Consider the following 12981-nt stretch of genomic DNA (forward strand, 5'->3'; position numbering starts at 1 on the left):
AGGAGTTTTTCCTCATTTATTTAGTTTCAGATATTTCACCCTTTTCAAATATATACCTACTGTAAAATTAGCTTTTTTCTGTTTTAAAGATAGAAATCTTGCTTAAACTAGCATTTGGCAAGTGTGCTGTCATGATCTCAGCACTGATGCTGGTCTGATTCATCAAAAGACACACCTGCTCAGCTCCCACATTCTCATTACCACCCATCGGAACCACCTGCACCTATCAGTATATAACCAGCCTTCAGACCAGCTATCAGTGGTGACATTTATTCCTGCGTACTCTTCCTGATTTCCTGCCTGCCTGCCTGACCTGTTCTGTCTCTTGATACCCAAGTCTGTCTGACCACTGTCTGATCTGATTGCCTGCCTGATTGCCTAACCTGTTCTGTCTCCCAATTCTCTGAGCTAGCCTTACCCCTGTCTGATCAGTAAGCCTGCCTGTTATCGGACCTGGATCCATACCCTGACTCTACCTGGGATATCCCCCTGGATTCTCTCTTGACCTCTGATCACCCGGCTCTTACCCTGGACCTCATGTATGACAATGGAATCTGGAAATTCCCCCTGGACCTCTTGCCAGTCATTGTCTTCACGGTTCTGATATCCTGTCTGTCCCCTAACAACTGAGAACCAGCTAGAGCCCATCTCAGGGTTCCCCTGATCAGTGCGGGGATTGTTAGCATACCTATCAACCATCCTGCTGCAGTTTACCCAGTTTTAATAAATTTTCTTTAAATGTCACCTGTTTGTTCACGCTCAAATCTGGATCCTTACTCACTGAGCTTAACATGTGCCTGTCTTTCATTTTCTAAAAAAGGGATTTAATAAAGGGTCCCAATCCCTCCTGAAGACTATGACTGTTACCTTACAGCTTTAATCCAGGCCTTACTACACCAAGTGAATATGATAACTACCAGTGTTGGGAAAGTTCTCTTTCTACGTGAACTAGTTCAAAGTTCAGTTCACACATTTTAAAATGAACTAGTTCAGTTCATAGTTCATAATTCCAAAAAATGAACTAGTTCATAGTTCTTTTTTTTCTTTTTTTTTCATATATTGCTCAATTACACCATAGCCTACTGTAGAACCACAGACAGCAATTATTTTATCAGTTCTAACACTGAAACTGTGCGTCAGATTTCATCTTCATATCCAGTTTTGAATCCTTATCCAACCAGGGTTTACATTAGCATTGAGGGGACAGCATTTCCCCATTGTTGCTTTAACGCTTTGTTGCTGTCCATTCACTTCGCACTAGTAGCAGCTGCAGCTTTCACCCCTACAGTATATTCTCAAAAACATCAGGAAAAATGTGCTGCTTGAATGGTCTTTTTTATGAGTAATTATTAAAAGAAAAACAGGAAAGTAGTCTTTAAGGTGCAAATGTTTTTTTTTATTTTAATAATTTTTTCCATTTGAAATTCCATTTCAATACATACTAAAAAGGAATGCTGGAATCCTGGAAAATTATACCAGGCAGGTTTAACAAACAAGTTACATGGATAGTAAAACCCTCAAGAACAGGGGTCTTCTATGTTTTCCAGACCAAGGACCCCCAAACTGATGGCGAGATGGAGCGGGGACCCCCTAACTATATATATTGTATGAAATTGTGTCCTATAGTCACTCTATTACAGGTGGAGTAATGTAAAGAAATTAATTTCTCCCTGGGATTATTAAAGTTTTTCTGATTCTGATTCCTGGTTGTTGTGAAGGAAACGGTGCCCAGCTTGAAAGAGCTCCTGTGTGTCGCTGAATGTGAGCATTGATGACTGAAAGACATCTTCTGCCTCCATTTATCTGTTTACGACAGTGTGTTGATTTCATGTTAATGATTATTTAAAGACATTTCAATTAGTGGGAAAAAAAATTGCAGGGGGGGAATATAAAAATATCAACTAACCATGCAGACCCTCATGCAGTACCTCCGTAGACCCCCTAGGGGTCGCGGATCCCCTGTTGAAGACCTCCGCTCAAGAAGATTTTACTAACACAAACTGAGGGACCAGGCTGAGGTAGGAATTTAAGGTTACTGAAGTGCGGATTTTTTTACTGAAAGCCGGCGGGCAAAGTTGTTTCCATCATCCTCAACGACCACCTGGTCATAAAACAGTTTTAAGTGATCATACTGCTGCTTTGTCGCCTCAACGGTCGCCTCCATGCTGCTGCAGCTTCAACGCTGCATTTTGTTTTGATGACGCACGCGGCTGTAGGCTACGACGCTGGTAGCTGGTGTTGCCAGATTGGGTGTTTTTCCCGCTACATATTAAGGCCTGTTTACGGTGTGATTTAGCCGGGGTTTCGCCTGGAGGACTCTATAGAAATCTGGCAACCTATTAAACGGAGTTGAACTGAGAGAGCGTGCCGTTCACAGACACCAGAATGAACGAGTTCACAATAACGCTCATCAGGCGGTAATGCAGTACGTTCAGTTCACGTTCGCCCAAAATATGAACGAGTTCATGAACTTTCGTTCAATGAACGCGTTCAGGCACAACACTGATAACTATGGAGTACCAAAAGCAACATGCATGCTAATACACAGAAGCAAACTTTCATAGACCCCCACCACCCCATGACTGGTCCCACAGCCAACCTTCACCCAACCAGCCATACCTCCAAGCCAGTCCACCACACAGTGGGACCCCCAAAGTGGAATGAACAGAGTACAACAGTGGACAGGACCTATCAACGCACAGACCTCTACCACAGTGTTCCAGGTCTACAGGCTCTGCTGCTCTTGTAGTGATTGTGTTGTTGAATAAAATGCATGTTTATTATAAATAATTATAGAATTGGATCCTAACTTACACCAGCTAACTTAACCAATTCATAACTTTTAACTGATATCATACCGATGAGAGCAGTTGTGGTACAGACTACTCAGATCTACCTCTTAGAACCTCCTTTGAAAAGGCAAAACTTTCCTAGAAGGGATGAGAAATCTACCAAGCAATTTCTTAAATTCTTTTTACAATGTAACAGGTATCTTTGACCAAATAATACTTTATTTGACTCACTGATTTAAATCATGGATCAGCACTACTTAAAGGTGTCCCTTTTTTACCTGTGCAATGTAATTATTAACAATAAAAATATTAAAGGCCTTCTTATCCATCAAAATGTCTCCAAGAAGAGGTTTTAAAGTAACAAGCCACTGTTTTAAACTCGCCACAAGCACAGGAAGGTGAAGTGAGCACTTTGGTTTCTCACACCCATCAAAAGTGATGCAGCCTTGAAAGGAAAATTGCTCGGTTTGGAACTGACTGTGGCAAGACTCAAACAAAACAGGAGAGGTAAAATGGGCTTTTCATAGTGCTCCCGGGGCTCTGAGTGCAGACCATGCATTTACTGCCAATGATGTACATCCCACTTTATTTTGGAAATGAAAGAAATCACATCATGTTGGAAATTGCAGTACTTTACAGTGTATGTGCAAGTTTTTGTCTGACTCTTTTATAGACCTTAAATGCTGCTTCCTATTCTCATATCTTGCTTTTAAATCTTTCTTCAGATGAAATAAAAGACATGAAGTCAAAAACATTTAATACCGATGGTAACAATAATAAAATATTTTAATGTTTACATTTTTTAGTGAGCATTTTCTCTTTGAAAGAAGCAGCAACGTTTCTTGCAAAGATATTTTATACCTACTATAGGTTTTTTTAATACAGTCATGTCATTGCTTTTCTTAGGATTTCATCTGACAGACAAACAATTGAGAGCATAAAAATCAGACAAGTGTGCATTCACATATAGCCTTTATTGAGTCCATTTAATGTAGCATTTTAACATCCATATATGTATAGACATTGATTTTTGTTTACCTGAACTGTTTTATAACGTATCTAAATGTGGTTTATTTCTTAACCTGTACAGTATGTACAGTGGTTTCAAATAAATTCCTGCCCTGATTAATTTCTAAGGATTTTGTGTGAAAAAAGAATTGGCATCTTTGGTTAAAGCATTAATGAATTAACTCTGATAATTCTCAAAGGAGTTCAGTTTCACCTGCTACTTTGAAGCAGGCAAATCTTCTATTTGTATTGATCTTCTAGTTATACTGACAAATCTGTCAAATAGAGAAAACACTAAAATAATACCTGTCTGTCACCAAGTAGACTTTATGATTGTAAGATAAAATAATTATATTCACTATCCACCATTAAACTGCAAAAATGCTCTGAAAATGAAAAGAAATTTCTTAAAATAATTGTATTTACCCTTAATTTGAGTAAGAAAATAAGATTATCTGCCAATAATTTTGCCTTAATATAAGATGATCACATAAAATTCACTTGAAATAAGAAATTGCAATTGTTCTTTCTTACTTTAAATGTATACTGTCTTATTTAATTGGCAAAATGTCTCACTTACCTTCTTAATTCAAGACAAAATGCCATAATAATAGGAAAAACGACTTACTTTGATTTACATTTTTATCAGTGTAGGGGAAACGTGGAAAAGTGGTGAACCTTTTTGAGTATGCACAGCCTTTCAAAAATTAATCCAAGATGGGCTTGCTGACAGATTTAAGTCTCAAAAGAACCCGAAACAACATCTAAGGTATGGTAGAATTCAGTGAGGTCAAACATTCATGATTTAAAAATAGGCACGAGAATAGGTGACAATGACATTCATGGAAGAGTGCCCAAGATGAAAACCACAACAGGTCAAAAAGAAATAAGATCCATTCCTCTTTTTGCAAAAAAAAAAAAAAAAAAGCATACTCATGATCTGCCCACAAGCTCCTCCTCAGCGGCCGTCAGTCCATCTCCAGCAGTTAGCCTCTAGAGCCTGGCCTTGGCCTACCATTGTCTCTCCCTGCTCTGGCTCCCTGGCAGGCTTCTACAATGTCACTCTGTCCTCCTCATGTAAAGCCACAGCCACTCTACCATGCCTTCAGCCCTATCTCCGCCCGGAGGACTAATCCGATCTTCCGCTCTTCTGCCAGCTAGACCAACTGGCCCGGGCCAGCTATAGCCTCTTCCAGGCCATCAGCGCTCTTTTTCCCAGGAATCTTCTCTGAGTTACCACTGTGCCCCTCAGCTCTCTTAATAAGCTACTAGTAGCAAGCTGCCGCCTCTAGCACTGTGGTTCCTTAGCTCCAGAGGGCGGCCTAGCTTCCCGGCTTGTCCCGGTTATAGAGCTCTCTCTCCCGCTATTCTCACACTGATTCCCTACCTGAGCTCAGAAACACAATCTCCCCTTACCGCTGTTGCCCACGTCATTTGTCCACTTGTTTTTGGCACTCTGATCAAAACGAACAGGGTAGGAGTGCAAGAGAAAAATGCAAGTCTGCCCAGAAAATAAATATTTCAAAAATGCAACCGGTGCTTGAAATCTGTCATCTTCATAATAACCAGGCAACAGCAGATCATGGCTGGTGTAAGTTTAGTTTATATAGATAGTATTTTATAAGTCTGTTTAGGATTGGTTATAGCTCTATAGCTTGTCGCAGCCCCATTTGAGCGTAATGACGTCCTCTACAGTCACTAGTTTGTCAGCTCTGCACTGCCCTAGTGCAAAGATGTCTGCTACCACAAATTTAAACAAACTCCTAAATAATCATACATAGCACTTTCTAAGGCAAGATAAACATAAAAATTCAGTCTTTCAGGTCATAGGTGATGATAAACAACATGAATATAGAAAATTTATCACATTAATGTCAGTAAATCCCTGTAACTATTACACACTGTACCATAAGCTTACAAAAAAATAAATAAATATATATATATATATATATATATATATATATATATATATATATATATATATATAACTGGTCAAATACTTTGCCACATCACTTCAATGATTATCTCTTGAGCAAAAACTCTGTGTGAGATGATCATCAAACACCTGTACTTAGACTGAGATTAAATTAAACAGAGACTCCATTTACATAAGGTAATCACAATCATCAGCTAATTTGTGCTGCTCCATCACATGTAATCCTGATAAAAATAAATATTTTTTAGGATAAGAAAGCGGCAAAGAACTGTATGCGTCTTTGTTCTGATGTTGCTCTGAAATAGCTGAGCAAAGGTTTGATGAAAGGAAGGTGGATCATTGATTGAGACAACAGCAGTTGTTATGGCTTCAAAAATCTGAGATGGAATCAACACAGGAGATAAATTTTGATTCAGGACACCGTCTGGAGTAGAATTGATTGCAGAGCTGCTAGTTTCATTCCCTTCCTGTCCTAATAAATTGTCCTCCGTGGACTAGTATTGATAGGCCTCACTGTAAAGATACAACATCTGTAAAAAGGGTTGCAACGGTAAAAAGAAAAAAAAAACAGAGAGAAAAACAAAAAAAGGGGAAGAATTGTATGAGAGGAATGAATTACAGAAGAAACAAAGACAGAAGAAGAGAAACTGCTGAAGCTGACCCTGCACCTCGATAGAAAATCTCTATTGTCTCCACTTGTGTAAAAACTCCCAACACTATATAGGATTTCTTCTCATCAATTCAACCGACACAGAAAGCCCTGACTTATCAGGTATGAACCCTCTGACCTCTTTGCCCTCACATTACAGATTTCCTACTAAGAACAAATGGCAAAAACTCAATCCTGTGTTTCCATTTGGGCTAACAAACCTTTTTTTCTGAGTGCTGCATGCATGTGTGTCCACTGGCACTATTGGGGTATTGTATTTCTCATTACCAGAAGAACCATTGAATTTAAAAACATTGACACAAAAATGCAGAAGAAAAAAAAAACTAATGAAATGACCATGCTTGGTTAGCTGGGCTACATAGATTAGGAGGCAACTGCCCATGTTGTGTTGAATACGCTAAACATCTTTGAGCTAATGGTACTAATTTAATGCTCTGTTATTTCTTATTTGCCATATTAAAGTACATCACCATTCAAAATTGTGACGTTCTGCGTTAATAACCTAATTTACATGTGCAGAAAATATTTGATCTAATTCATCTGTTCTAATATAGCTCAGTGGGTTGGTAATATGACCTAAATTGCCCTGATGAATTTTATTTTAAATAAAAGACTAAATCGGGTAGAAAATGTCTTCCTTTATCCCCATAATTTAGAACAGAGTTGAATAGTACCAATTGTTTTTACAGCATCCCTACCCACATTTCCTTCACTACTATGAATAAGCTAAGTGATCAGGTGCAATCCAAGCTATTACCAGTTGATGGAACATCTATCATCTTACTTTAATGTCCTGTTTAGCTTATGGTTAAGACAAATAACTCCCTTTAATAATCCAGTGTGGAGGGTTTCCAGGGTTTTTTTTTTCACATGCCTGTCTTCATGAAATAGACATTTATTAGGATGAGGATACAATCTAAATTTGATGTTTAAAAGCAACAAACTCTACGATGAAAAGATTTTCACATGCCTACTATTTTCATATCACCTTGTCAAACTTTAAACACTGGTGATTAAACTCAGTTCATGAATAAAACAGAAAGAAAATATGCAGTTTGATGAATTAAGTCATAAAACCTGTCAACAGATCAGTGAGGTGCAAAGCTTGAGGGGTTAGTCAGTTAAGCAGCTAAAGATTCTGAGCCATATGCCTGCTGCTCTCTTTGTTCTATACGTCTGCTCTCCTTTCACCTTTACCATGTCCTGCTCTCAGTCCCTGCCCTTCTTCTCCTCACCTCTCACCTCTGCTGACCTCTCATGCAGGAATGGAAACTGTAGCCCCAAACTCAAAGCTCACAAGAGGCTTTTCATCTTAACATTGTCAGTTTGATCATGTCAGATAAGACCTTCTCTTTATTTGACTCCGACTCTCTCAATCTATCCGTTCCTTAGGCTTCCTATCGGTTGTCCGGGAAACAAAGAGATTTCAATATCTTCTTGGGCTAAATAAGTATAGAAATATAAAAAACAGTATAGGCAATGTCTGTTTATGCATACCTCTTATATAAATTCCTTCCTTCCTTCCTTCCTTCCTTCCTTCCTTCCTTCCTTCCTTCCTTCCTTCCTTCCTTCCTTCCTTCCTTCCTTCCTTCCTTCCTTCCTTCCTTCCTTCCTTCCTTCCTTCCTTCCCCTGGTCATTATTTTCCTTCTTTCTGTCCTGCCCTTTTTTCCCCTATTCTGTCTTGTTCTCACTTCTTCTTGTTCTCACCACATTTTCATCCTTTCGTATTTGTTTGTTATCTTCCTTTTGTCCACTTCTTTCTGCTTCCTTTCCTTCTCTTATTCCTTTCTGTCCATCTTAACTTTATTAATTTCTTTCAAGTTTACATTGTCATAGATAAATAATGATAGTTCAGTGAATGAAATGGACATACAGATAAGTTCCAACCCCATTGACACCTCCTTTCTCTGCAAATCTCACAATTCTAAACTTCCACCATAAAACAGGCGAATTCAAACGAAGCAACGAGTTGACGTCAATTTGGGATGTTGCCTTATTTTGTTCTGGCTTGTACCTGTGTCACAACCTGAAATTGACATACAGATAAGCCCACTGGTTCACTGGCCCAAGGGATGGGGGTATGAAGTTTCAACAGCTGGGCCGCTGACTTGACCAGACCTCAGCAGAGAGCCATGAGCCGGAGGAGGGGGGCTGGGGGCCTGTAACAGGGTTGTGGTGGGGGGGGTGATGGTTTCACAGTAGAATTCCCCCCACACATTTGTTTAGGTATGAAAAGTAGGAAATGTCCAGTAAAAAGAGGACTTTTAATGTCAAATAACCTACCATGTCAACAATTTTATGTTTCAGTGAGTGAGTGCTGGTTGCTATGATGCGTCTTTGCTCAGCAGCTTCACTCGTTGTAAACCAACCAATCAGCGCACAGCTCATCTAAATATTCATGAGCATACCATAAAAGAAAGAAACCTGTCGCTTCATTCTAGCTCCTGGCTTTTAACCAGGCTTAAATTAGGGCTCATAGAACAGCAAATATGCCATTTTCAGCCCAACCCAATGTTACACACCTTATTCAGAGACCCTAAGGACCAGCACTAAATGCGGTACATATAACCATTCTATGACCCCTTTAAAGGTAGATTTCAGTTTTAAAATGTCTCCCTCATTTCTTCCATTTTTCTTCCATTCATCACTTCCTCCTCCTTTCTTCCTTCTTTCTTTGCTTATGTCCTTTTCTCTCTCTTTTATATTTCACCCTTGTCATGGTCTTGGTTCTGTTGTACTTTACTTTGCTCCTTGTTTTCTAGTTTTATTGGTTTAATTCCAGTTTTGTTGTAATTTCTAGATTTATGTTAGTTCTCATATTTTTCTGTTGTCCTCTGTTGCCCTTGTGTGTGTATTCCTTTCCCCTTGGCTCCCTCGTTGTCTCCTCTCACACCTGCTCCTTGTCAGCTCGTTAGCCCTGCCTTTGTCTCTGTCAGCTACTGTATTTATGCTCTCCCTCTGCTCTCACTCTTTGTTGGTTCCTTGTCTTTGCTGTCCTCCCATGCTGTTATCCACCTACCTCGTCTCTCCCTGGCTCGTCGTGTTTGGTTTCCCCAGATGTCTCCATAGTTCTGCCTCTCTGCCTCTGCATTTGGCCCCTCCAAACCTCAACCAAACCCTGACAACAGGAACCAACCAAAATGGACCCAGCAGAACCCAGTCTGGACACCCTGAGGGATTTCTTCCTGAAGCTGGGAAAAACTCTGGACACTATTGCCAGTCTCAGCCCGCCTGGGGAGAGCGTGAGTGCGGCTGGCCAACTAAGGTAATTTCTCCTCACAAACTCCACACTCATTTCTCCCCCAGTGTTGTCAGAACAGTTTGAAGAGTTGGAGTCAAACCACCAAGCAGCCAGTGCCCAACTCTTCAACAGAACTCCACCAGCCAAACCATCACTCCATCTCCTTCCTACTCTGCTGTCAAGCGCCTCCAATCCGGTTCCTCCACCATCACCTGCTGTTGGTCCCCCCATGCAATCTGCCTCCTCCAGGCGTAAGCGCCGCCGGAGGAAGAACTCCACTCCCTCTCCGGTGGGTCAGCCTGACGCCTCCACACCCTCTCCGGTGGGTCAGCCTGACGCCTCCACTCCCTCTCCGGCGGGTCAGCCTGACGCCTCCACTCCCTCTCCGGCGGGTCAGCCTGACGCCTCCACTCCCTCTCCGGCGGGTCAGCCTGACGCCTCCACTCCCTCTCCGGCGGGTCAGCCTGACGCCTCCACTCCCTCTCCGGTGGGTCAGCCTGATGCCTCGACTCTGGTCAGCCTGACACCTCCACCCCGGCAGGTCAGCCTGACGCCTCCACCCCGGCAGGTCAGCCTGATGCCTCCACTCCGGCGGGTTAGCCTGACGCCTCCACTCCGGCGGGTCAGCCTGACGCCTCCACTCCCTTTCCGGCGGGTCAGCCTGACACCTCCTCTCTGGCGGGTCAGCCTGACGCCTCCACTCCGGCGGGTCCGCCTGACGCCTCCACTCCCTCTCTGGTGGGTCAGCATAACAGAGCCCACTAGCGTGCCACTTTCCCCAGCTCCAGAGCCCTTTAGCAGGGCAGTTTCCCCAGTGCCTGAGCCCATTAGCGGGGCAGTTTTCCCAGTGCCTGAGCCCATTAGCGGGGCAGCTTCCCCAGCTCCAGAGCCCTTTAGCGGGGAAGTTTCCCCAGCTCTAGAGCCCTTTAGCGGGGCAGTTTCCCCAGTGCCTGAGGCCATTAGCGGGGCAATTTCCCCAGTGCCTGAGCCCATTAGCGGGGCAATTTCCCCAGTGCCTGAGCCCATTAGCGGGGCAATTTCCCCAGTGCCTGAGCCCATTAGCGGGGCAGTTTCCCCAGTACCTGAGCCCGCACTGTGCCGTCCAGAGACCCCTGAGCCCGCTCTGTGCCGTCCAGAAACCCCTGAGCCCGCTAATGAAAGGCTCTGAGAATTAAAGCTCAGAGGGCTCTCCAAGCCTCCAAGGCCCCTCAGCGGGCTCTCCAAGGCCCCTCAGCGGGCGCTCCAAGCCTCCAAGGCCCCTCAGCGGGCGCTCCAGGCCCCTGCTGAGGCAGTTCCTGTGCCGCAATAGGTGCTCCAAACCCTGACAATCCTTCCCCCCCTTTTTTCTCTTACCATCTGTTTCCAATTTATTCTTGCTTTTCTTTACTGTTTGACCGCTTTCTTTTGTTCCTTTTTTTCTTCCCTTTTGTTTCTTTCTTCTCATAGTCAAGTTAACTGATCCAAAATACTGCACCCAGCGCTCTGATGAAAATGATAGAAATCATAGCTTACCTTCATTGGTTTCCTCCTCTCATATCATGCCCAAACTAACCAACCACCATCTTATATCATAGATCTGATTATTCCTTTTGTTCCTAACAGAGCACTTCACTTTCAGGGCACTTCACTGTAAATTAGAGCAATTAGAGCACTTCACTATCAATTTATTTATCTAATTAGTTATCAGGCTCCTCTCCTGTGGAACCAACAACAAGTCACCCAGTTTACTTTTAAAGCTGACTGAAAACTTTACTTTTTGGACAAGCTTATAGTTATAGTGGCTCAGGCAATTGTTATAGTATGCTGATAAAGGCTTAGGCTGCTGGAGGACACAGAGATCCCTTTTCATCATTCTGCCGCATTCATCTTTTATTCAAAATTTTGTATCATCTGTTAGTTCAACCCCTAACTTTATGTTCTCGCATGCTGATGCATGAGAGTTGAGGACTTTTGTTGCCACTTCATTATGATGGGGTCCCTATTTGACCAAGAGGCTTGTCACGTACAGTAAAACCCAGCTTCATCTGGACGAGGCCTGCAATTTTTTATTTTTCCTTCTTTCCCTTTTTCTCAGTTCTTTATCCACCAGGTTTCTCTTCCTTCCTTTTCTCTTTTTGTTTATGTCTTTTCCTTTTTCTTTTAATCCATTATTTGTGTTTTTCTTTCCTGTCCTTTCTTCCATACTTTTTTAATTTTGCTTTTCCCCTCCCTTCTCTTATATTTTCCTTCTTTTGTAACACCATCCCTTCTTGACAAAATTTTTTTTTCTGTTTTCCTCTCTAACTTTTGCTTTGCTTTTTACAATTTTTTTTCTGTCTTCCTCTCTAGCTTTTGTTTTGTCAAAGAAGGATAAACTCAGTGAGACAAAATTGTCGGGAGCAGAAAGGTTGATAAAAATAGGTGTTATGAACAACTATGAGCGTCGTTAACTTTAGATGATGACCTGTTATAAAATCATTTTTCACAATTTATGTTGGTGGAAGGAACAAGATTTCCGGATTGCCAGCCCCATGCTGACTTTTGACTGTCAACCTCTTTATCACCAAAATGCCCGTCTTGCAGAGCCAGTAGTTGTTTCAGTTTAGCGCCACAATGTTCAGCCTGAGGCAGTTGGGCCCAGCTCACTCTAATTGAGTTTCATTGTATTGCTGAGCTGCTTTGATGACAAAGGGAGGAAAACTCTAGTAATCTGACATAAGACTTCCTCTTTGATCCAGTCCAATCAAAGGCAATTTTTATATTATTATTTTGACAGTTTTTCTTCAGGTTAGAATTCTCTTCAGTCCTAATTTCAAAGTGATTTACAATAGGAAAGTGCTTTTTCTCTGAGGGCTTAACTTGAATTGAACTCTGCTCTGTCAGGCTTAATTTTTCACAGAAAAGGGTGGCTCTAAACTTTTCCACAGGGACATTCTGACATTTTAAAACACAATATATGTGTCCTCTTTGCGTTAAAACCAATGAAACATTCCTTTTTAAAACTCCATTCAAATAGCAGTCAGAGATGGTGTTTTACTTGTTGGATAAATACACAACAATAAGGTTGGTAGCTAATTGGTAGCATGAGTAGGGCTGAATGATTACTAATTTTGTTTCCCTTTTGCATGCGTTTTCTTATTCATAGCTTACTACTCCCCCTACCTGCTATTATCTTACCTGCACCCATGTGTAGCAACCATCATTGTAACAAGCAGAGTTATCTCAGCACTCTTGTTTTATACTGTACATGCGCGTTGCTTTTTAATTTAAATCTGAGACTTTGTTGAAACAGCTTAAATATTTCTGCTATTATTTTATCTCTGGTAAGATATGTCAAATTTCAGTCTTCTTTCA

This window comes from Cyprinodon tularosa, unplaced genomic scaffold, assembly GCF_016077235.1.
Source record: "Cyprinodon tularosa strain WSP-4 unplaced genomic scaffold, ASM1607723v1 ctg206, whole genome shotgun sequence".
Classification (NCBI taxonomy): Eukaryota; Metazoa; Chordata; class Actinopteri; order Cyprinodontiformes; family Cyprinodontidae; genus Cyprinodon; species Cyprinodon tularosa.